This window comes from Chiloscyllium plagiosum, unplaced genomic scaffold (assembly GCF_037043375.1).
Source record: "Chiloscyllium plagiosum isolate Xiang-an unplaced genomic scaffold, Cpla_swu_hap1 HiC_scaffold_7, whole genome shotgun sequence".
In the NCBI taxonomy this organism is placed as follows: domain Eukaryota; kingdom Metazoa; phylum Chordata; class Chondrichthyes; order Orectolobiformes; family Hemiscylliidae; genus Chiloscyllium; species Chiloscyllium plagiosum.
The window spans coordinates 70,485,622-70,512,547 of NW_028270145.1; the positions used below are offsets into that span (position 1 = coordinate 70,485,622).

Here is a 26,926-nt window from a genome sequence, read left to right on the forward strand (position 1 = left end):
ATTCACTAAAGCGCAATAAAAATGTCAGTCATCCAGACTCTTTAAGGTTCCATACTTGAAACAAGAGGACATTTAAAATCACTTAAGGTTCTATAGACAAACATTGTGAAATTGAGATATCAGACAACCAGAATTGTCAAGCAAGCAGAAATTTGAAATGTCAGCTCAAAGGCTGGTCTCTTTAAAAGCTAGGGATATATAATGAGGCTTGGCTGACAACCCAGATGCCCATTAGCCTGTTGAAGTACCTGTTTTCAGCTGTTGGGTCATGAGGTCCATAGGTGTTTAGTGGACATGAGGAGGCATGGATAGCATTTGGAAATTATGGAAGGCATAAGGGATGCGAACTGTGAAGCTTTTCTGTTTTTTTTTCCCACAGCTGGCATGAAATCCCACAGCACCAAGGTAGCCATTTTGAATAGCATGTCTCTGCAGCCAGCTGCCCTGTGGCTATGTCTAAACTCTTTCCATGGTCAGCTGGCTCAAACTCAGCCAGCAACATGCCCCTAGCAATGAAAAACTCATCTTCAGAGCCCAAATTTCCCAAGGTTAGCATGTCAAGCTAGGAATGTTCCTAACTCCTGCTTTCATTGAAGATTTTGGACATTTACGATGAAAGTCTGTCCAAATGTCACAACTTATTCAGAATGCAAGCCCCTGATTTCTAGAAACAGTGACATGAACAAAAACAATTTTAAACAAAGATTGGTTAAGATTTGTAATGTACTGCTTCAGTGTGTGGTGGAGACAGGTTCAACTGTGAATTTCAAATGAAATTGAATATGTTTAGAAAAGAAAAGATAATTTCTGGGCTAGAGGTGGAGTTTGGGAATTTGGGTGAGCAGATTTGAGACAGCGCCAAATGTCCTGATTTGTACAGTAACAATTCTATGATTTCATGATTTAACATAAAATTTGTTATTTCTGAAGACTGGCAGAAAAGAATATGTGTGCTGGTTAACTTTTACCTTCCCTCTAAAGTAGCCTGGTAAGCCACTCATTCAAGGGCAATTAGGGATGGGCAATAAATGTTGGGTCCCATGAATAAATGAAATAAAGAGCATTGTGCAATTTAGAACCATTTTTTGGATGCTGAGCTGATGTTTTTGCTTTGAATTGTGCCCTGTGCATCTGTTATTCTTTATTGTATATATTCTGAAGTTATTGGGTCAGGTTTATTCTATATATCCCTTTTTGTTTGTCACTTCATGCATCCTAGATTTGCTCTTTTTAAGAGAGTTTTTACATCATCTTGTTTAAATAATTAGTGTTGATGAAACTAATTGCGACAATGGCTGAGTCAAGCCAAATTCAGGAACTGAAAAATGTACATAATCTGATGTCAACCTATTACTTTTAAGAACCCACTGAATTTCCAAATATCTACAACAGGTGCAGTGCTACATGTCAAATTGAGAATCCCGAGGAAGTTGCATGTAAGTATGGATCCAGTGTAATGGTTGACTGTCCCTTCCATTTTTCTTCATTGCTTCTCCTGGGAATAAGCATTCTCTAGGTACTGCAATTAAGAACATCTAAATCAATCATTTCAGAGGTGGGTCGCTTCCTTTTTTAACAATGACCATTCAGATCTGTGTGAACCATGGAATATTTAGTTTCAGGTCGTAGATGAGAATATGGTTAATCACAAGTTCTCCGAAGGTGTGTAAATTCATTATGTCTAATATCTTAATAAGAAAGGAATAATACATTTCTATATTATAGTAATCTTCTCACATGTATGTGAACTGACAGTCTGCAGGAGATGAATCCTTGAATTTGTTAGTCTCACAAGGTAATGAGATATATATGGAGCTGAAATCTGACATTCTCAACCAGTTTAGCCAGAGTAGGGAAAATATTTGCAAACCTTATCTGTCTGGATTAGCATGTTTGAAATATTCAAACCTGTTGAAGAACTGAGAAGAATCACTGAACTGCATTTTCAGGCCTCCTATCAAATGGAAACCAGCCCAGGAGTAGTGGGCAGTTAGGTACTATCTGATACTACTATGGCTGCAACAATCCTCGCTAGCATGAGAAGCTGGTTTAATTCTAGTCTGGATGATAAGTTCATCTAAAATACTAATTAGCATCCTATAATTTGCTAGAGATTATGATGCCACTTTTGGTGTGAACTAGACTGCATGGGTACCATGTACCATCTGATTGTATTATGAACCCAGCAAATGTTATTACTGTACAAGTCTGATCCTGGGCAGGATGGTGGCCCAGTGGTTAACATGGCTGCCTCACAGTGCCAGGGATGTGGGGTCAATTCCAGCCTCGGATGACTGTCTGTGTGAAGCTTGCATATTTTCCATGTGCCTGTGTTGCTTTCCTCCCACAGTCCAAAGCTGTGCAGGTTAGGTGGATTGGCCACAGGAAATGCAGAGTTATAGGGAGGTGGTGAGTCTGGGTGGGATGAGCTTTGGAGAGTTGGTGTAGACTCGATTGTTAAATGGCCTGCTTCCACAATGTAGGGATTCTATGATTTAGGCAGAAACTCAGTTTGATAGATCATACCTCTGTTTTAATTTGAATAAAGTGGTCTGAACCGTAGGCACACAAAGCTATTGATTTTGCTTTAACAACAAAATATAAGTTTATTACAAAGGGAATGTAGATAAAATAGAACAATCCAAACTATCTACTTGTAACACAACATCAAAGATTTTAAACCACGGAAAGGTATAATTTTGTTAATCCCTAAATGCTCCTTTATAAATTGAAAAAGATGGAGATGATGGCGTTTATTGCTAGGCTATTAATCCAAGGACCCAGGTGATGTTTCAAGGATACTGGAATTAAATCCTGCCATGGCAGATGGTGAAAGTTGTTTTGAATGAAAAATCAAGAATTAAGAGTCTAATGATGATTATGAAATCATTGAGTTTCTGAAAATCCATTTGGCTCACTAATGTCATTTAGGGAAGAAGACTGCTATCCTTACTTGGCTCTGGCGTACATGTAACTCTGAACCCCAGGATTGTGGTTGACTGTTAATTAGGGATGGCTAATAAATGCTGGCCTAGCCAATGAGACCCTTATCCCATGAATGAATAAATGAAAAGAAGTAAAACAGAAAATTTATACTGTTTATGATACCCCTGGTACAGGTCTCAAAACACCACTCCTATAACATACAACGTCAATATCCCTGTGTCAAACACCTCAGTAGATTTAAGTCACTTGGGACTTCAACTATTAAACTGGAACTATGATAGCTGCTTCCTGGAACTATCACACACATGAACCTCACTGCACTGAACTTAAATAACCATGCCTGGGTCTTTATCTGGTCTGAAACCACTACTAACTTGTCACTCTAAGGACCTAAGTCACAATCTCTTTCTCTTATCAAGAGCACTGCTCTGTACAATCATCCTGTTTCAAGGTCTTCACAGAACTAAAACACTCAAGATTTAAAATAAAAACAAAAAGATTCTGTCAACCAAGATGGCAGGACTCTAATAAACACTTAAGGCCCCACCGTTTGTCATGCTGAGTTACAAGCAATCAAAAGTAAACAAAAGCCCATTAGTGCATGAAACTTATCCACTCTAAAGCACATTTTTAAACAAAATCATCATGATTACAGAAGTGCATACAAGGTCATTATAAAGTTCTGACACATAGAAAGACTCACCAGTTATTGAATCAATGCAGAAATCCAAGTTTTCAGAAGCTAACATTTAAAATTATATATATAAATCAAACATCAACACAGCAGCATTATCCAACAATCCAACCAAAGAGGATCCCGAAGAAATTTCCTTTTCATTTTTATATATTTACTCCTCAGGACTTCACAAAATCTGCCTGGCCTACCAACCTCCAACTCGTTTTCTCCCATTCTCACCTCATATCAAGGTGTTTCCCTCTATTATTTGCCTTCCTACAATGAAGAAGTTTGCTGGACCATCCAGTAATCTGAAAACCTTGAACTAGCTGACATTTGATTTCCAACAGCAGCCCAAAATTCATCAACTATGGCCCACTAATCAGAACTATTCTTACTACAGAGCTGCAGGGAAGCCAGATATTTATTCAGGCCAACCTGCTTTGAGAATCTGGTCTGTGGTGGAGCAAAGGATACAACTAAAGTTGAAATTTTAAGGCAGTTTCCTTTACAATAAATTAAAATTAACAACCATTTATTTCTACCAATATTCTTTGAGGAAGCAGTACCCAAACTACTTTATGTTGGGAAGAAAATATAATCCAGTTAGGAAATTTGTTGCTATGAGAAAGTGAGGACTGCAGATGCTGGCGACCAGAGTTGAAAAGCGTGGTGCTGGAAAAGTGCAGCAGACCAGGCAGCATCCGAGGAGCAGGAGAATCTGAAGAAGGGCTTATGCCCGAAACGTCGATTCTCCTGCTCCTCAGATGCTGCCTGGCCTGCTGCGCTTTTCCAGCACCACACTTTTCAACAATTTGTTGCCATGTCAAGTGGCTTTTTCTTTGAGAACGCAACCTACTTTTTAAAATGTTTGAATAACAGAATGCTGTTTCTCTTATAATGAAATGAAAAATCATTGCAATTCTCATAGTCAAATGCATTTTAACTGTTCAGAAATTCTCAAATTGGCAAGTTTTCAATGTTACTATTTTATTTAGTGTTTCTGTTTAAAGATTTGCGTTTGTTTCTGAGCAGACAGAAATGTGTTCTACAATTCATTTTTATTGAAAGGAAATTGACAGTTTAATTATTTGTGATTCCTGAGAATGCCAGTTAAACACAGTAATGGAATGCATGGCACAGACATAATCCAGATTGACTACTCTGCACAATTCAATTCTTTCTTTGAGTATTATTGTGAATTTTTATCCTTTAATTTGAAACATTTGCAGAACAATATCAAGAAATTAAATTTACAGTAGTTTAGAATGTCTTTAAGTATTTCCAGATGAACTTAAGGTTATTTCATAGAACGTAATGAACATGTGATCTATACCGAGGCAAACCAGAAGTTAAACTTGACCTTGAAATTGCATTTTAGTCAAAACTTCATAAGCTACAAAGAAAATGTTTCAGCCACGTTTCTGATCTCCTAATGGTTAAAGCTGCACAGAATACTGATGCCAGCTGGATTTTCCTCACACCTTTGTCTCTCTTGTTACCTCATAAATTAGACAAACAGTGATGTGAAATTCCTCAGCTAAAAGTGTAAGAATATATTACATCTATCCTCAACACGTTGATCACATTTTCATTTCCAATTACACTGAAAAGAGCAAGGATGCCCGAAGAATGATTTATGTTTTACTTATTTATGGTTGGGTCAAAAATATTCTATGTCTAGATTAGAGTGGTGCTGGAAAGCACAGCAGGTCAGGCAGCATCCAAGGAGCAGGAAAATTGACGTTTCGGGCAAAAGCCCTGACAGAATTGGTCGGTGCATTCTGCTACCAACCATAAATATGACTGGATAGTAATGTTGCAAGCAAACATAAACTTCATTTGTCTGGAGGCAATACTGGAGCTTCTCAGAGACTTTGATTTTGCCTCCCTTCTTTTAATGGATGAGTTGAAGTTATTTGAAAACATTTTTAAACAACTTCAGAAAATTATAGTATTTTCACGGCTCATGACTGAAGAACAGCTTGGCTTACAGAGGGTGATTCCACTTCTTAATTGGAAGGTATGAGGTTCATATTTGACACCAGATAACCCCTAAGAGTGTAATTCAGAACTCCTGCTTTGAATTCTATTTTGACATCTACTGGAATACTGGTGTTTACTTACAATGAGTGACTGACCACCCCATTTCTTAGTATAAGTTGTGGAATACATAAACCCCTCTCTGTTCCTTGTAAGACAACCCAATTTATTTGATGTAAAGAAGTTGCACATTGTAGTCTCTCATTACTGTTAATCAACTTGTCACTTTTGCATTAATTACTCTTTCACATTTTGTGGGAGTCACTGCGCTGTCCATCTGTAATTGCCCTTGAGAAAGTGGTAGCAAGCTGCCTTTTGAACCACTGCATTCTAATGGGACTTTGTAAACTCACAATGCTATTAGGAAGGATGTCTAGGATGTTGACCCAGTGACATTGAAAACAATACATTTCCAATTTGAGGTACGGGAAGGGAACTTGTGTGAGATGCTCCAATGCATCTGCTGCCCTTACTCTTCTCAGGGCAGAGGTCACAGATTTGAAAGAGTGAGCAACAGAGGCTTAACGGGTTTTTGCCGTGCATCCTATATACAGTACACATTGCTGCCGTTGTGGTGGAGGGAGTGAATATTTAATGTGGTGGATAGGGTGCCAGTTTAGTGGGCTGCATTGTCCTGGATTATATCAAACTTCGAGAGTCACTGGACCTGCATTCATCCAGGCGAGTTACTCAGCATGCAATTCCCAGCCTCTGATCTTTATTTGCCCCCATAGTATTTATATGGCTGGTGTAGTTCCTTTGTAAGCATCAGGTTGTTTGATTTTGGGGGAATTCAGTGATTGTTATACCATTGAGTATTAAGGAAAGATAGTTATATTCTTTTGGTTTCTTTGCTTGTACCACTAAAGTTACTTCATCTATGATTTTACATATTTCTCTACAACTGAAGAATGGGAAGTTATGAGAACGTGGAGTTTCCTGCCTGGGATGCTGCTGCACATTCACCACCTCCTTGTCTTTGTCTGCCATTCAAATATGTAACATCCTGCCTTCCAATGGCAGAGATTCCCAGAGGAGGGAACCACTATAAGTGGGTACTTGCTCTTCTCATCAGGGACCTAGCATGAGGATTGTATCTAGCAGTCTTGAGCAATAGGGAAGTTAAGTAGGCTTCTTCAAGCCACAAACAGTTTTTGAGGCCTGGAGAAACTCATGTTTTACATTTATTTTGAAAATTTTCATTCGCAGCCCCATTTAAGCTGTGTGTCAGTGGGTTAAAGCACCTATCAAGTAAACAGGAGGTTGAGTGTTTAAATCTCAGCCTTGCTTCTCTCTGTTCTTTCAAAATATGGCTGTCAATTAAAAGTGCTCCTGTATTGCAGTGGTAATGTCCCTGCCTATGGGCTAAAAGCTCCAGATTCAAGTTCAACCTGCCTTAGGGATGTGCCGTGGTGTTTCTGAACAGATTGATTAAAATTGTGTCTGTTAAAATGACATGAAAGTATGTCCCAGATGGGCTGTTGTTACATATTCTCCAATTTGTTTACCACTCCTGTATGCCTTGACATAACCTTTTACTTTCCACAGCAGAGATTTACAGTGGAGGGTCCTCTATAAATGGGTCCTTCCTCTTTCAGTCTGGGAACTGAGGTAGAGATTGGTGCACGTTGCAGTCCCAGAATAACATTGAAGTAGATTCACTGGATGCCAGGTCTCTCATAGATTTAATGGCCCAGAGTTTCATCTTTGTTTTCTTTCTCAGCCCCTTTTTAGTTTCTTAAAGGGGTCGATTTTAAATTATTGATTGCACTTCAGCCCCTCAGCACCGAGCGGCTCAGAGGGCTACCTCATCCCCTGATCCTGGGCTTAGCCAAAGTGGCCATCGACAGGCCCAAAGCGGACCATAGTACCTAATGGTCTGTCCTTCTGTCGCCATATCCTCACTCAGGTGTTCATAGCAAAGGGAACAAAGGGGGTCCACTGCCACAATATAGACCTTTGAGGGACAATTGTCTCCAGCAGGTTATAGGATGTCACTTAATGATATTTTGATTGAACTTCTATAAGTCTCTACTTGTAAGTTTCCATTGACTACTTGACGTTTTACACTGTCCACTGGAGACCACCTAAACCATTATTGTCAATTTGAAAACATAGAAAGGAGGATCACCTTGTTTAATTTCTTCTAAAGAGAGTAGGAAAGGTGGATTGTGCCCCACAAGGAATTGTCTTAACTTTTTAAATTCTTATTTAAAAAGAGGGATTGGTGGAGGTAGAGGTACTACACATCAATCACAAGCTGCCAGTGTTTGGTATTGCAAAATTCGACATGGTGATCAAAAATGGGATGTTTGCAGAAGTAGTTTATAGTGTGATTGTACTAAGTGCACATTAGATTGATTAATTAGGCATAATTACAAAGACTATCAGGAGCAAAAGATTATATCTCCAGTGGAACCTCATGCTAGATTCTTTCTTAACCTAATGATTGTGTGATATCATCAAATTGGATGGAACTAATTACAGTTTCAGCATTAACTCATCCAGAACTATTGCCTTATATGGCATCTCATTCCAAGTTTTGTTTTAATTTCCCCCATAGGTATCATTTATATATTCAGGTACATATATAAATCCCCCAAAGTCTCTGCTTTCACAAATTCAGGTAGTTTGTGTTTGTTTCCACAGTTCTTCCAGAACAATTTCTCTTCTGACTTAGAAGATTGGTTGATCTTTTGCTTGAGGTTTTGTTAAGGTTGATTCAGATTATCTGTAAATCTTTCGTCTTCTGGGGGGATATGTCATCTCTTAGATGTCCTTCTCAGAGAATGCATTTCCTGCTAAACCTAGTAGTTGGTCCATGCCTAATCTGGAAGACATTCGATCTGCCAAGTTTCCTTCACAGGTGAACTTTCCCTTGCTAATTCAAGTAACTGTCTTACAACCCCATCTGGTGGTACTTTTTATCACATGAGTGTCCATCAGAGACCCTGTGTGTGAAAGAGAGAACGTGCGAGAGACAGAGAGGAGAAAAAAGTGCAAGCATCCTTGCACGAGGGACATGCAAGACTAGTGACATAGTTGCTGCTTGGGCTGTAATTTTAACGGTTCAAGGTGATAGGCAGATTCAACATTGTTTTGTAAAAAAGAAATCATTTTTAAGCAATTTGTTGGACTACTTTGAGGAACTAACATTCTGTGGATAAAGGGGAATCAGTAAACTTATTGTACTTGGATTTTCAGAAAGCTTTTAATGAGTTGGGACATCAAATGTTGTTGCAGAGATTAAAAGCTAATGGCATGGAGATAACATATTGACTTGGATAGAAAGTTGGCTATCCAATAGGAAACTTAGTAATCAAAAATAATCACTTTCATATTGACAAAATGTAACAAAGTGGTATACCACAGATACCAGTGCTAAGGAGTGAAAAAAGTTGTGACAAAGACATAAAGAAGCTATAAATGGATATAGATAGGTGAAGTGAGCAGATAAAGATGTGGCAAATGGAAGATAAGGTGGGAAATTGTCCATATGGGGACAAAGAAAAGAAAAAGCCATATTTTCTAAATGTTACAACAGAACTCTGAGAAGCAGAGGAATCTGGGTTTTCTAATTTTGAATTATAAAGAGTGGTATGCAGGTACAGTGGGTTATTAAGAAAGTGATTATAATGTTACTGTGCATTGTGCAGGTAATTGAATACAAAGGCAGAGAGTTTATGCTTCCATTATATGGACATTGATGACAGCACACCTGGAGCATTGTGCATGGCACTGGTCTGCAGACTCAAGGGTGGATGTAAAGTGATGGATGTTTTTCAGAGATTTACTAGATTAGTACCTGCATTAGGTATGTTATCTTAAATAGAAAGGTTGGACTGGTTAGGATTATTTATATGCTGGAATTGAGAAGATTGTGAGGCAACTTGATTGAAATGTACAATCCTGATGTGTCTTAAAACTGTGTTAACCACTGCCCCTGTATTATTCACACTGGATTACACAAAGCCTTTCAAGGTGGCTATCAATGTGGAGAGAATGTTTTCTCCTCGACAAATCTAGAACTAGTAATAATTATTTCCACAACCAGGGGTCATAAATTTGAAACAGATGAGATGCAATTTGCTTTCAGAGTGATGAATCTTTGTAACTCTTTTTTCTGAAAAGATGGTGGAAGCAGGTGTTATGGACTAAGCCGGACCACTCAAAACATTCTTAAGCAGGCAGCTCAGACCATAACTTTGCAATTTGTTTCATTAAGTGTGCAGTGAAAATTACCTGGAATAAGTTAGTGAGGTTGACTACTAGATTTTAAAACAGACAAAAATGTATTAAAAAAAACACAATGAAACACAAAGAACAGAATAAAGAACGCCCACAGAACACAGTCTATCCAAACTAGACTTAATTATGCTGTTCTGAATATACACAACAGTCCCAATAAGCAAACTCATGCTTACAGGTTGATGTTGAAGGGCAGAAGACATAGAGTTTCCACACAGCTCCCTGTTGAACTCCTCACCAGATCAGACTGAACTAAAACTGCTTAGCCCAGCTAAAGAGCTGACTACTCCCCTTTTCATTATACAGGTCATTTCTAACACATAACCACTTTGACTTGAGGTCTCATCTGTTTACATAAAAGCAAAAGGCCTCTCAAAATCCTTTTCGTCTCTGTACCAAAGCAAACTGATCGAAGCCTGGTCCAGATTATTGCCCCTCTGAAAAAAATCAAGGACATGGTCTCCTGGAGCCAAGGAACAGCTTTTACAAAAAAAGGGACTAGCTTGTGACACCTCCCCCCTTTAAAAACAAAATGAGCCATCAACACCAAAAGATGGCTTTACGTTTAACCCTTCAAAACTCGATTAGTAGTCGAAACACATATAGATTTTGATAACTATAAACATGCAAACATGCACAACCCCATGAAAATTCAGGCTGCAGTACACCCACCACTGAACGCCTCTGCATCTTATTCGAATCTTGATAACGCATCTGCAAACATTATTTCATGACCTGCCACTTGCACAATTGGCAAATTGAATGGCTGCAACAACAAGCTCCATCTAAACAGCCCGGCATTTTTGTCCTTAAATGTTTCCACAAATGTTAATTGGTTGTGATCAGTGTATACGATTGTCTCTGGGGAATTGCTGGCAATATGAACATTGAAATGTTGTAATGCCAACACCAAGCTTAAAGTCTCTTTCTCCACCATTGAATATTTCTGTTCATGAACATTCAACTTCCTGGAAAAATACCTGATTTCTATTCCCTCGTCATCCTCGTGTAGGTGCACCGCATCGACACCCACATCACTGGCAGCGATAGCCACCTTGAAAGGTTTTGTAATCCAGCGTAAATAACACAGGGGCAGTGGTTAACACAGTTTTTAAGCTGTCAAATGCTCTTTAACAGTCCACTATCCACTGAAACCTCTTGGCCTTTTTTTAAACAATTTGGTGAGTGGAGCAGCCATACTGCTAAAGTTCAGCACAAACCTTCGGTAAAATCCACTCAACCCCAGGAACCGTAGTATTGCTTTTCTTGTCGACAGTGTGGGAAATTCCCCAATTATTTTTGTTTTTGCATCCAGTGGTGACATTTGTCATGTCCAGAAACGTGGCCGAGGAAGGTGACTTGTGCTTTGGCAAGTTTATTTTTAGCTTGGTTTACCACCAAGCCTGCCTTCCGAAGACAATTGAACAAGTCTGATAAATACTGTAAATGTTCCTTCCGTGAGTGACTAAAAATCACCAGGTCATCAATGTACACCACACAACTGGGTAATCCAGCAATCTCTGAAATGTGCCTGGAGCATTTTTCTTACCAAGTACCATGACTTTGAACTGATATAGTCCATTTGGAGTTACAAAAACCAAAATTGTCTTTGCTCTCTCTGACAGAGGTACTTGCCAGTAGCCTCTGAGCAAATCCAACTTTGAAATATAAGTTGCTTGTCTCACTTTTTTGACACAGTCCTCCAAATGTGGAATTGGATATGCATCAGTCTTTGTAACGGCGTTGACTTTGCGATAATCCACACACACAACCGTTGGGTACCATCTGGCTTTGGCACCATGACTATGGGTGAGCTCCAGTCACTGTAACTCACTTCGATTATACCATCTTGAAGCATGCGTTCCATCTCCTTCTGAACCTGTGCCAACTTTAGAGGGTTATGCCTATAAGGATATTGCTTAAGCAGAGCAGCATCTCCTATATCTACATCATGCAAAATTAGGTTAGTACTTCCCAGTTTATTCCGCATATAGAGTCATAGAGATGTACAGCATGGAAACAGACCCTTTGGTCCAACCCGTCCATGCTGACCAGATATCCCAACCCAATCTAGTCCCACCTGCCAGCGCACAGCCCATATCCTTCCAAACCCTTCCTATTCATATGCCCATCCAAATGCCTCTTAAATGTTGCAATTGTACCAGCCTCCACCACTTCCTCTGGCAGCTCATTCCATACACATACCACCCTCTGTGTGAAAAAGTTGCCCCTTAGGTATCTTTTATATCTTTCCCCTCTCATCTAGTTCTGGACCACCGACCCCAGGGAAAAGATTTTGCCTATTTACCCTATCCATGCCCCTCATAATTTTGTAAACTTCTATAAGGTCACCCCTCAGCCTCCGATGCTCCAGGGAAAACAGCCCCAGCCTGTTCAGCCTCTCCCTATAGCTCAAATCCTCTAACCCTGGCAACGTCCTTGTAAATCTCCCCATGTGATAGTAATAACTCTTTCAGGATGTTTAAATTTTCTTGTGGAAAGTAACTCAATAATTTATCCTGATTTTTGACAATTTCCACATTCTCCAATTTGATTTGAGGAATGACCAATTCAGAATCCTCTGAACTTGGCTCTTCCTTCTATACTGTAATCATTATCTGGTCGGTATGGACGGGTTGGACCGAAGGGTCTGTTTCCATGCTGCACATCTCTATGACTGTATGACTATGACCTCCTCCTCTTGCTTTCCTTTAAATGCTATCAAGCAAACTCTCCAGCTCTATTTAATCATTTTGTAAAATTTGGCACGTAGTCCAAATGGTTGGTCTCTGAATTCGGACTTATTAATTTCTCCTTCATCAGCTTTAATGGTCCTCTTACTTCATGCCCAAAAATTAATTCAAATGGACTGAATTTGGTCGATTCATTTGGTGCATCTCTGATTGCAAAATGTACAAACGTAATTCCCTTATCCCAATCATCTGGATAATCTTAACAATGAACCCTCAACATGGTCTTCAGTGTTTGATGCCATCTCTCAAGTACTCCCTGTGATTCCAGATGGTATGCAGTAGATTTGAATTGCTTTATTCCCAAGTTATCCATAATTTCCTTGAGTAGTTTGGATATGAAGTTTGATGCTTGATCTATTGGCAGTCTGTATCTCGTTTAAAAAAAAATCTTCTACAACACTGTGATGTTGCATAATGGGATTGCCTCTAGAAATCCACTTGACACATCCATTATTGTTAATAAATACTTATTCCCACTAATTGTTTGAGGTAGAGGATCTGCGCAATCAATCAAGACACTTGTGAAAGGTTCCTCAAATACTGGAATAGGTATTAAAGGTGCAGGCTTCATTACTGCCTGTGGTTTTCTGATTAGCTGACATGTATGGCACGTCTGGCAAAGTTTACCTACATCTTTGTGTAGTCCAGGCCAGTAAAAATGTCTTTATGTTTTAGCCTATGTTTTCCTCACCCCTAAATGAGCTCTAAGTGGTAGCTCATGTGCCACTCTCAGCACCTCCTTTCTATACCCTACTGGCAAAACAGTTTGATGAATCTCTGCCCATTTCTCATCTGCTTGAATGTGTAATGGTCTCCATTTCCTCATTAAGACACCATTTGTTAAGTAATAACATACAGGATTGTATTCACTTTCTTTCTCAGTAAATGCCTTTTGATATAACTGTTTTAACTCCTAATCTTTCTGCTGTAATTCAATCAACTTAGAGCTAAAAATACTGGCATGTTTGTCTATTTGCTCCGTCTCTGTTCCACTTATCCGAAACATTCTTTGAACAGATAACACTATGTCAGCCTACTTATCTGTGCCTTTTGATCTCTGCTGTTTCAGCCTGTGCCTCTGTGATCTTGTGATCACACAATCAGGGAAAATTCCTGGATAAGCATTCTCCATGTCTTCAGTTGCCTGCGTCTCCACTGGCTTTTCAACTAGAGGAGGTAGCATGCCTGTTGGTGAATCAGCTGTATCATTTGCAAGGACAAATTGTATTGCTGAAGCTGAGAGTTTGCCCAGTACTCCAACCACAAATTCTCCACTCTACTCAGGATTCTCTAGCCTCACTTTACATAATTGAGCACTTTTTGTCGCACCATGAATTCCTGTTACCAGTACCTTCTCTGGCACTAGTCTCTCAGGAGAGCATATCTCCTCATCCCTCAGCATTACAGGCTGAGAGGATCCTGAGTCCCCTAATATTGTAACCTCCTTATCTATTACTCCTGGCCTATGTGAATAAACTCTACCCTTGCATGTATATTTTTTAAGCAGATCTGGTACTTCCTCCTTTATCAACCTCTGATCATCTTGTACACTCTGAGGCAGTTGTCTAACTTCCCTTGTGCTTTTTGTTACTAGTCAAACAAAATGTCCAGGTTTGTCTGGTTTCCCTACATCTGGCATTCTCCGAGACCACCAACATTGTGATTTCGTGTGGCCTACTTTATTACAATGAAAACACCGGAGTCTTTTAACTTTTTTACCCTGTTGTTAGTTATCCTTATGATCTTCACTGACATGTACTTTTCTCTTTCCATGTGAGGACTTCTCTTTGCCCCAATTTCTATCCCTCATGTATTGAAATTGCTTCTGGAAGCCAAACAGAGTTTCATGGACCAACTCATAATCATCAGCCACTTCAGCTGCTAGCCTTGCTGTTTTAACTCTGTTCTTCCATATGAGTTCACACTACTTCCTCACTAAGCCTACCCTCAGCTTTTATCTCCAGCCTTTTAAGCTGACTTTCCTCTTTAAGTGTCAGTTTTTGAAGTTCAAAAGTGCTCTCTTTTTTGTTCTTTCTCTGCTCTCTCTTTTTCCCTCTCTTCTGCTTCTAATCATAACTCAAACTGTTTCATTTCTGCTGCCCTTTCCTTATCTCTCTCCTCTAACTCATGCTGCTTCATTTGCAATTGAATTCTTGCCATCTCCAGAGATTCTAATGGTTTCTCCAGCAAGTTTAAATGATGAGCTACTGCTGTAATGATCTTTTCTTTCCTCACAGAAGCAGGCAGTTCCAATTCCAGCTTCTCTGCTAATTCTTGCAACTTGGTCTTATTCACTTTTTGCAAACCTTCCAAAGTCACCACATCTACATCCTGAAAGAGCCATTACTGTCCCAAGCTTTGTCTACCCAATCAACCAACACCCGAAATAAAGACATGAGCACCTATCATTTATTGTTTAAAATCCCGCAAAGGGCCCCCAGTCTGTTATGGACTAAGCCAGACCATTCAAAACATTCTTAAGCAGGCAGCTCAGACCAGAACTTTGCATTCTGTTTTGGTAAGTGTACAGTGAAAACTACCCTGATTAAGTTAGCTTGGTTTGAAAAATGTGGTGCTGGAAAAACACAGCAGGCCAGGCAGCATTCGAGGAGCAGGAGAATCGACGTTTCGGGCATAAGCCCTTCTTCAGGAATGAGGCTGGTGTGCCAAGCGGGCTGAGATAAAGGGTAGGGGAAAGGGAATTTGGGGGAGGGGCACTGGGAATACGATAGATGGAAGGAGGTGAGGGTGAGGGTGATAGGCCGGAGAGTGGGTGGGTAATAGGCTGGAGAGGTCGGGAAGAAGATTGCAGGTCAAGCGGGCAGTGCTGAATTCGGGAATTGGGACTGAGATAAGGTGGGGGGAGGGGAAATGAGGAAGCTAGAGAAATCTACATTCATCCCGTGTGGTTGGAGGGTTCCTAGGCAGAAGATGAGGCGCTCTTCCTCCAGACGTCGTGTGGTCAGGGTCTGGCGATGGAGGAGGCCAATGACTGGCATGTCCTTGGTGGAGTGGGAGGGGTGGTTAAAATGTTCAGCCACAGGGCGGTTGGGTTGGTTGGTGCGGGTGTCCCAGAGGTGTTCTCTGAAACGTTCCGCAAGTAGGCGGCCTGTCTCCCCAATGTAGAGGAGACCACATCAGGTGCAATGGATACAGTAAATGATGTGTATGGAGGTGCAGGTGAATTTGCGAATTATATGGAAGGATCCATTGGGGCCTTGGAGGGAGTTGAGGGGGGAGGTGTGGGCGCAAGTTTTGCACTTCTTGCGGTTGCAGGGGAAGGTGCCGGGAGTGGAGGTTGGGTTGGTGGGGAGTGTGGACCTGATGAGGGAGTCGCGGAGGGAGTGGTCTCTCCAGAACGCTGATAGGGGTTGGGAGGGAAATATATCCCTGGTGGTGGGGTCTGTTTGGAGGTGGCGGAAATGACGGAGGATGATACGATGTATCTGGAGGTTGGTGGGTGGAAGGTGAGGACCAGTGGGGTTCTGTCCTGGTGGCGATTGGGGGGGTGGGGTTCAAGGGCGGAGGTGTGGAAGTGTAATACTAGTTTATGAAAATATTCTGGTAAGTAGAAATAAACTAAATCAAAATACTTTGGTTTGGTTCTGAAATGTAAATCAAACTTGTAGAGAAAATTATTGCAATATAGTATCTTTTCCCTTGGAAAGGGAAGGACATAGCTTGTCATTGTAAGAATTGCAGCCATTTTATGAATATAAGGAATTACATGTTCGCAGGATGCTAATACTGTCTGCTAAAGCCATAATTAAGGATAATAATACATGTTGACAGTGCAATTGTCATTTTAAGATCTAAATAAAGTGGCGCTTTTATATTATTGATCTAATATCATTTTATAACTTCCAGCTTCTCAATGTTTTCCATATAGGGCTGGATTTTCATGGAGTCAAGAGACTCCATGGAGGAGTGAAAGTGGCAGCCAGCCCAGATTCCAAGATTCATGACCCCATTCCAGTTGTTGGTAAATTTTATGGAGTCAGGCCAATTTTTAAATCACTCGTGATTCACAGCACCTCAGATGTGTCTAGAAAACCTAGTTTGGATGAGGGAAACATTTCAAAGGTGAGTTTCAAAAGTCTTTCCCATTCTTCCCATCTCAAGCTATGCTCTACGAGCACCATATTCAACCCTCCAATAACCCATCATCTCTTTGATTCCATACTTTTGTACACATTGTGTCATGCTAATGAAGTGTATAATTACAAAATGTTGTATCAAAAGCCTTCAATCATTCAACATGGCTGGTTTACATTTAAACCACTTCACCCAATGAAACAGCAGCTACTGGATGACAATACTATCCACTAACCTTCAGGCCAATGACTCTGACTCTGACTCTTGATACTTAACCCTCATGCACATAGGCAGAATGGAAATACTGAAAACCATGCAGCCACACTAGATATCATTGAACAAATTGGTAACTTGCTGAGTCATGGTTCCACATTCCTTGGTCTACTCTGAGGGAGCCCTGCAGTAGTCATCAGAGCAAATGTCGTGGTACATTGTGGTCTGCTGCATTTTGCACAACCTCAACATCATAAGCATCTAGTCCTTACCACCAGATACATTGTGGTTAGCTGTGGAGGAATGAGAAGAGATACTGAAGGAGGAAGAGGAGAGACCCGCAACCAAAGCCTTTTTGACTGGTCTGGCACAGTCTATCCTACCACTGTACTTGTGAACACAACCCAGTTTGTCATTCAACAATAGCAAATTTATGGACCCAAGCATGATGCAGCACCTGATGGCTGATCTCTCAGTTTTCATTGCAGCACAAGCAAAAGACATCCCTGCTGTAGGAGACAATGGTGTAATTGTAATATTGCTGGACTAGTAATCTAGAGGACGGGCTAATGCTCCAGGGACATGGGTTCAAATCACACAATGACAGCTGGTGAAGTTTGCATTCAATTAATAAATCTGGGACAGAAATCTAGACTCAATAATGATCAGCATGAAACTGTTATTGACTGTCAGTTTAAAAAAAAGTAATTCACTAATGTCCTTTAGGGGTGGAAATCTGCCAGGTTTACAAGATCTGGCCCGAAACATAACTCCAGATTGACAGTATTATGGTTGACTGCCCTTTGAAATAGCCTAGCAAGCCATTCAGGTCAACCTTTTACTAACCTTCTCAGGGTCACACTCATTGCATGAAAGAATAAAATAAAAAGGTCACACAACATTACAAGAATAGTTATATTTCAAGCGAAAGTACTTTCGGACATCCACATTTAAAAGGGCAGAGTTCTACGTTCTCTGCATAGTCTCATACCTGACTCCTCCAGGCTCCTTGACAGTGACCACAAACCATTTGGCAGGTATGTCATTGCAACAAGCATTTCAGTTTGCTTACCTAACAGCCTTCAGTAAGCACACCACCGAAGACTTCAAATTGTTCTTTCTAAGGATTTGTAAGTGACCTTGTCTTTGATGAGCTGGCATCTGCACTTCCTTTGTCCCTTTCCCAGACTGCAAGCCACTTGAGCCTAGGATCTCAACATGTGCAGATCTGAACAATTCTCCAATGTTCGAGCTGTTTCCATATCTGCTCTGATGGATGTAAGATGGAGTGATGAAGCTTCTTTCTCATGATTCTCTTCATTGCCTGTCCATGTGGATATCTGAAAAGAGAAAGGATTGTGGTAAATAGAGGGGAGGTTGAGAATGAAAGGATGTATATTTATACTGTCAGCAACCTCTAACCGGGGAGAGATTGTGGGATGAGTGTGAAGTACGATCCAAATCGAAGGTTTAGGTTTAAGCAGCTTTGGTTCAGCATTGCTGCTATCCATGGCCGTTCATTTGTGTCTCTAATAATTACAAACACTATCTCTTCGGTGGTTTTGAGAGTATGCAGGTGTGTCTGTGCCCTGCCTTTAGGCTCCTGCTTCTCCCTGTTATGCATCATTTGTGTTACAAAAGAGAATATATGTCAGTGCTTGTGATGAAAAGTGCCTGGGTGTTATGGCTAGCTGTGCAGTTGATAGGCTATGGCATTCAAAGATGTGTTTACTAATGCTGAATACTTGCAGCACTGCATCCTGTTCCTTGGGCTATATTTCTGGCATTGATCATCATGGCTAGCTATTCCCAATGTCGTCTTAAAGTGTTTCTGAATGGTCTCCTGGCTGTTTAATGCAGAATCGTAAAACCTTGAAATCTCTTTCATGTGCTATCAATTAGCGTTGTTCTTACCCAAATGTTCTTTTGCAAACCCAGTTCTAGCATCTGCTGCAGCTATTCACCATCCTTTTAAGAGATACAGGTTGGCTTTCACGTAAACAAGTTTAAAACTGAAGTTTGCATGCTACCTCCATCAGAACCAACATGTACAGGTTAATCAAGCGATGTGATATTCATAAATACAAATAAACTATGTTTCATAAATACAAATAAGCTGAATAAACTGTGATAATCATGTATAGTTTGGGGGCTTTGTTAAAAATTTGTTGCCTAGATCTTCTCATACCTGATGTACTTGCAAGTTAATCACAAAAGCTGACTTTTCCTCCTGAGGTATTTATTTGCAGTAGTATAATGTCTCAAAATTATGAAAAGTGTGCCTTTTTGATAAATTATCACAATTGCTAAGATTGCTAGTTAAATTGTAATTCAAATAAAACATTCATTTTCATTAATAAATACCTCCTACATTGAGTATGAGTTAAAAATAATAATATTGTTTTTTTTCCAATAGCCAGGAGTTGTAACTGAGCCTAGCACTAAGCCTCACCATAATTAGGCTTAGTTTTAATGTGGATTTCAATATCAGATGAGTTACTTCCAGGATAAAGGATATGCTGCGTCTTGTGAATTCTCTGTGGAGAAAGTCTGAGGTGAAAGCTAAGGTAAAAAGATTTAATGTATGCTTATATCTATTTGCATAATAGCATGGTGTTGCTAGCACAATAAAATTGGGTTTTATGAGGACAATAATCCTTATACCTATGGTATTACCAAAACAAACTGACTTCACAGGCTGAAGTATCCAGGAATCTGGATTCAAAAGTTATGAACACAGCCCAGTCCATCTCACAAGTTAAATTTCTATTCATTGACTCAATATATACTTCTTACTACCTCAGAAAGGCAGCAAACATAATCAAAGACCCCTCCCACCCTGGTTATAATCACTTTCAACTTCGGGCAGAAGATTCAAAAGCTTAAACACACAAACCAACAGATTCAAGAATAGCTTCTTCCCACTGTTATTAGACTTCTGAATGGACCTAGGCAGAAGTGGGTACTGCAGCTGCTGGAGATTAGACTCAAGATTAGAGTGGTGCTGGAAAAGCACAGCTGGTCAGGCAGCATCCGAGGAGCAGGAAAAATCAATGTTTCAGATAAAAGCCCTTCATCAGGAATGGATCTCTCAGGTTTAAAATTTGTTGTTGATCTCGGTGTTTGTGCACCTTCTCTACAGCCATATCATTGTATTCCTCCCTCTGTATGTGAAAGGCAAGAGAATGGTTAAGACTAAAATTGAGCCCTTGAAGACAGAAACAGGGGAATATATTATGGGGAAAAAAGAAATGGCAGAAGAATTGTTCACTGGGGAAGACACAAGCAATCTCCCTGAGGTAACAGTGGCTGAAGGTCCTGAACTTAAGGGAATATATATTTGCCAGGAATTGGTGTTGGAGAGACTGTTAGGTCTGAAGTTTGATAAGTCCCCGGGACCTGATGGTCTACATCCCAGGGTACTGAAGGAGGTGGCTCGAGAAATCGTGGATGCGTTGGTGATTATTTTCCAGAGTTCAATAGATTCGGGATCAGTTCCTGCGTATTGGAGGGTGGCTAATGTTGTACCACTTTTTAAGAAAGGTGGGAGAGAGAAAGCAGGAAATTATAGACCAGTTAGTCTGACCTCAGTGGTGGGAAAGATGCTGGAGTCTATTATAAAGGATGAAATTATGACACACCTGGATACTAGTAACAGGATAGGTCAGAGTCAGCATGGATTTATGAAGGGGAAATCATGCTTGACCAGCCTTCTGGAATTTTTTGAGGATGTAACTCTGAAGATGGACGAGGGAGATCCAGTAGATGTAGTGTACTTGGACTTTCAGAAAGCTTTTGATAAAGTCCCACATAGGAGGTTAGTGAGCAAAATTAGGGCGCATGGTATTGGGGGCAAAGTACTAACTTGGATTGAAAGTTGGTTGACTGACAGGAAACAAAGAGTAGCGATAAATGGCTCCATTTCGGAATGGCAGGTAGTGACCAATGGGGTACCGCAGGGATCAGTGCTGGGACCGCAGCTTTTTACAATATATATTAATGATGTAGAAGATGGTATTAGCAATAACATTAGCCAATTTGCTGATGATACTAAACTGGGTGGCAGGGTGAAATGTGAGGAGGATGTTAGGAGATTACAGGGTGACCTGGACAGGCTAGGTGAGTGGTCAGTTGCATGGCAGATGCAGTTTAATGTGGATAAATGTATGGTTATCCACTTTGGTGGCAAGAACAGGAAGGCAGATTACTACCTAAATGGAATCAATTTAGGTAAAGGGGCAGTAAAAAGAGATCTGGGTGTTCTTGTACACCAGTCAATGAAGGTAAGCATGCAGGTACAGGAGGTAGTGAAGAAGGCTAATAGCATGCTGGCCTTCATAACAAGAGGGATTGAATATAGAAGCAAAGAGATTCTTCTGCAGCTGTACAGGGCCCTGGTGAGACCACACCTGGAGTATTGTGTGCAGTTCTGGTCTCCAAATTTGAGAAAAGACATTCTGGCTATTGAGGGAGTGCAGCGTAGATTCACGAGTTCAATTCCTGGAATGGCGGGACTACCTTACGCTGAAAGACTGAAGCGACTGGGCTTGTATACCTTTGAATTTCGAAGACTGAGAGGGGATCTGATTGAGACATATAAGATTATTAAGGGATTGGACATTCTGGAGGCAGGAAACATGTTTCCGGTGATGGGTGAGTGCCGAACCAGAGGACACAGCTTAAAAATACGGGGTAGACCATTTAGGACAGAGATGAGGAGAAACTTCTTCACCCAGAGAGTGGTGGCTGTGTGGAATGCTCTGCCCCAGAGGGCAGTGGAGGCCCAGTCTCTGGATTCATTTAAGAAAGAGTTGGATAGAGCTCTCGAGGATAGTGGAATCAAGGGTTATGGAGATAAGGCAGGAACAGGATACTGATTAAGGATGATCAGTCATGATCATATTGAATGGTGGTGCAGGCTCGTAGGGCAGAATGGCCTACTCCTGCACCTATTGTCTATTGTCCTATTGCCCATATGTAATTTGTATGGTATGATCTGCCTGTACTGCATGCAAAACAAAACTCTTCACTGTACCTAGTTACATGAGACAATAATAAATTAAATCAAATCAAAAAATCTGGAATTATTTTCAACGATCTAGCATTATTTTGAAAAATGTTCCTGGGTCTAGAAGCACTGAAAAACAAAAATAAATGAAGATTGGGGTTGGTCTTTGATCTGGGATCAGTGGGAGAAGAATCTGAGAATGTTGATGTTAATTGTATGAAGTAAGCATCTCCAAATGGAGGTCATTCATTAGATAATAACTTAGGTCATTGAGTAAGCTGGTACAGATTTGCTTACTGAATCTCTGTGAAACAACTGTCTGGAGATTTCATTGAAAACTGCTGCTGGTGTGTGGAAGAGTTTTTTTTTCTAGGATCTAGGACCATTATTTTCCAACAATAGGTCTTTTTGAGTTAGATGGAGCACCACTGACTGCTGTTCCTTGTGTATACTTTTAAGGCTGAGGTAAAACAAATGAAAGAGTGAGTGAGGAATATCAGATCAGCCATGTTCCTATTGAATAGCATAGCAGGCTTAAGGAGTCAAACAAACTACTCCTGTTCCTATGATCCTATAGTCTAACTCATCCAATCCTGAAGGCTAGGCCAAACTTTGTGGTTCCTGATGCTAATATTAGCTAGTGCTCAAAAGAGAGAAAGAGAAGAAGAGAATACTCTATATGCCTGTCCTACAGGAGAGGGCTTTTGAGAAGTTGGTGGAGAATAAGACAATGACTCCAGAAACATTACCTTTTGAAGGAGCAAGGAAGAAGGAAGCAACAGTGTGCACATTTTAAAATCTGAAGTGTTCGTATTTTGTGCTCTTTGATATCAAGATGTTGTTGCAAGTGAACTGAGTGGAAAAGAAGGTAAACTGAACATCTTGATGAAGGGGCTATGAGATAATCTGTTTATTGCTATTGCCACTCGGTTGCCAATTAAGTAAGGACTCTGCTTTGTTATCTGTCATTGCCTGGCCTAGCTGAGACAGCTATTGCTGCACAACTGCAAAGTAAACTGTCTTAGCCCTTTAAGACTTTATGAAGCACTGTGTCAGTGCACTTATAGTTGCTCCCTGTCACCGCATGAAGGAATCTCCTCTTAAAGGATGAGTAATGAAGGTGAATTTTCGTGATGGGAAAAACACTCAGTTATACCTAATAGCACTTTGGAGTAAAATAAGGGAGATTTAAAAAAAAGAAAAATAAAAGCTAAATCCATATGTTCATGCCCTGGAGTCCTTGGTGAAATAAAAGAAGAAATAAATATAAAGCAGACCCTGTGCTCTTGATGCCTTTCGAGAGGCATGGACACAGTGGGGGATACAGTGCTTTATTCCCTCTTCCAACTCCATTTTGATTTAGTCCCTTCCCTCATTCCCCACCTCCCCCACTCTTCTGATGGTATGCATTGCCCATAATTGGCTTTGTATGTAAATATTTAATTGGCTCCATGAGTGATTACTGGTGGCAGTTAGAAGGGGAAAAAATAAATCAGAATCCCAAAGGCTCATGTAAAAATAGCTACAATGAAAGTCTTGGAATAATTATATTCTGCTTTGTACTTTCCTTCTTTCATTAGGTTTTAAGTTCTGGGTGTCAGGATTTCAGTATGTAATCTGCGACTGTAATCTACTGTTTGTGATTTTGGATGGAAATGCTAGTAATTGACATAAAGTAGTTCACCTCATGTTATAGCAAAAGATCAGAAATTTGTGCTAGTGGCAGCCACTGTTATCAATTAATGCCTCAATGCTCGGGTTATGTTATGAGTTCTGACCTGATATATGGACCAGTTTATTCTCTGCAGTAAAGTTGAAAGAATGCAGGGTGTCTTCCTAATTGTTTATTATTCTTCATGATGCAGATTGAATTCTGAGTCACAAACATCATGCATTTGATTCTTTGCCCCTCCTGATGAATGGATCTTTGGTTTTAATACACCTGTAAGGAAGACAATTACAAATTAATCAGGAGGTTGCCATTCACCACCATGATGAAGGTAGGTACTTGCCTCATACTCAGTCTCTCCTTGTCTGAAGCCATAATTAAGATGGTGCAATAAATATACAGAGGAACCTTGATTATTCAGCATTTGATTAAGCGAATTTTGGGTGATCCGACCAAGATCGCAAGGTCCCTGTGCTTGGCTGACTATGTTATCCGGCAGGAGAAAGTGAGGTCTGCAGATGCTGGAGATCAGAGCTGGAAATGTGTTGCTGGAAAAGCGCAGCAGGTCAGGCAGCATCCAGGGCACAGGAGAATCGACGTTTCGGGCATAAGCCCCTGAAGAAGGGCTTATGCCCGAAACGTCGATTCTCCTGTTCCCTGGATGCTGCCTGACCTGCTGCGCTTTTCCAGCAACACATTTCCAGCTATGTTATCCGGCAGCAATTATCCAGTATTCAATTAACCGAACAAAGTACTCCGTGCCTGTGTCCTTCGGATAATCGAGGTTCCTCTGTAAGTTATTGCTAGCTTGTAGTGGGTAGGTTGCTGATATGTTGGCTATTAATTAGCATAAGAATGAAAATAAAGAGTGGGAGTTGACTATAAGGCCCTCAAACCGGCTGAATTCCTAAAATTATACAGACTAGTTTGATAAAATCAAATGGAGAAGATTAGAAAGACACAAAAAATCCTGGGGTTTACTACCAGAGTCATGGAGTACAAAAGAAAGGATTTTGTGCTCGACCTATATAAAATACTGGTTAATCTTCATCTGGATTATTTCTGTCAATCCTGGACATGACATTTTGGGAGCATGTCATAGCATTAGTGATGGTGCAAAGGAGATTTTACTAGGAGTGGTATCAAGAATGAAGACTTCATGTCTTATGGAGAAAAAAATGAACTGCTCTTCTGAGAGCAGAGAAGGCTAAGGAGGAGTGTTCTAAATCTGAAAGGATTTTAATAGAATTAATAAGGAACAATACTTCTCTGTAGTGGTATTAAAAAAAAACAATAACATAACATTCAGCAGAACGTATGGGCTTTCTTGCTGCCTTACAAGCTTTGACTCCCTTTTAGATGGGTCCAGCTTCCTCTGAAGAGTTACTCAAGTTACTTGGCTCTGGTCCATTCGGAAAAACAATTCCAATTTTCCCAATCCACTCTCTTGTCAAATTTCCCACCCATTGTGCCTCCTGGGAGCTAATCCCCTCTGGTCTATCCCAACGCTACTCTGCTGATACAATGAACTTGACCAGTGGATTAACTTTTATCATTCCTCTAAACATTTTCCTCCAGATTGTTCACTTGTGAACAATGTCCTTGCTATCCATGAACTTATTGAAAATAATTTCATTGAGATCGTGGTCTAAAGAGTAACCTGACTGACATATTTCAGCATAGTGGAAATTGTAACCAATGCAGTTCATTCACTTTTGGATGTTGACCATCACTGGTCAGCTTTTAGAGTCATAGACCTGCAACATCGGGACAGGCCCTTTGACCCAAACTGGTCCATGTCGACCAAAATGTCCATCTACGTTAACCCCACTACCCTGCCCTCTGCCCATATCTTTTCTAAGTCGAGAGTGGGGTGCTGGAAAAGCACAGCAGGTCAGGCAGCATCCCAGGAGGAGAATCGACGTTTCAGGCAAGAGCCCTTCATCAGGAATGAGACTTGTGAGTCAAGGGAATGGAAAGATAAATTGGAGTGGGGTGGGAAGATAGCTGAGAGTGCGATAAGTAGACGAAGGTGGGGGATAATGATGTTAGGTTCGGAGAGGAGGGTGGAGCAGATAGGTGGGAAGGAAGATGAACAGGTAGGATAGTTCATGAGGGTGGTGCCAAGTTGGAAGGTTGGAACTGGGGGATAAGGTGGGGAGAGAGGCAATGATGAAACTAGTGAAATTCACATTGATGCCATGGGGTTGGAGGGACCCAAGGTGGAAGATGAGGCATTCTTCCTCCAGGTGTCAGGTGGTGAGATTATGGCAATGGAGGAGGCCAAGGACCTGCATGTCCTTGGTGGAGGGGGAGGGGGAGTTGAAATGTTCAGTCACGGGGCAATAGGGTTGGTTGGTGCGGATGTCCTGGAGATGTTCTCTGAAGCACCCTGTAAGTAGGTTTCCTGTCTCCCCAATGTGGAGGACACTGCATTGGGAGCAACCAGTGGTTCCTGTCCTTGTTGCAGTTGGAGGGGTGGGGTTTGATGGCGGGGGTGCAGGAAGTGGATGAGATGCGCTGAAGGACATCATTAACCACATTTTGTCAGTGACCCTCTGGTCGTCACCTTCCACCGCATCAACCTCCGCATACATCACATCATCCTCTGCCATTTCCGCCACATACAAACAAACCCCACCACCAGAGATATATTTCCTCCCTTCCCCTTTCCACTTTCCATGACGACCATTCCCTCTGCAGCTCTCTTGTCTGGTCCACAACCACACCCCTGCCAACAACCCACCCTCCCCTCCTGCCACCGCAGGAATTGCAAAACCTGCACCCACACCTCCCCCCTCACCTCCGTCCAAGGCCACAAAGGAGCCTTTCACATCCATCAAAGTTTTACCTGCACTTCTACACATATCATTTACTGTATCTGTTGCTCCCGATGTGGTCTCCTCTACATTGGGGAGACAGGACGTATACTTGCAGAACGCTTCAGAGAACGTCTCCAGGATACCTGAACGAACCAACCTCACCACTCCATAGCCGAACACTTCAACTCCCCCTCCCTCTCCGCCAAGGACATGCAGGTCCTGGGTCTCCTCCATCGCCAAACCCCCACCACCTGACGCCTGGAGGAAGAACGCTTCAACTTCCGCCTTGGGACCCTACAACCACACGAGATTAATCTGGATTTCACCAGTTTCCTCATTTCCCCTCCCCCCATTTTATTCCCCAATTCCAACCTTCCAAGTCGGCACCATCCTCATGAACTGTCCCACCTGTCAATCTTCCTTCCCACCGATCCGCTCCACCCTTCTCTCCAA

The 26,926-nt window shown here is 41.0% G+C and overlaps 1 protein-coding gene across 4 annotated transcripts in view; it reads left to right on the forward strand.

Moving 5' to 3' along the window:
- b3galt1b (beta-1,3-galactosyltransferase 1b) overlaps positions 1-26,926 on the forward strand; it is a 162,715-nt gene that overhangs the window by 106,222 nt on the left and 29,567 nt on the right. For 3 of the 4 annotated variants that reach the window (XM_043693919.2, XM_043693920.2, XM_087989113.1), the window contains 3 exons: positions 16,556-16,749; positions 19,391-19,541; positions 23,848-23,982. The gene's annotated coding sequence lies outside the window, so the exon portion shown is untranslated. Of the gene's footprint in view, positions 1-1,389; positions 1,437-16,555; positions 16,750-19,390; positions 19,542-23,847; positions 23,983-26,926 lie in introns of those variants that run through there. The other variant, XM_043693921.2, reaches the window with a different exon arrangement.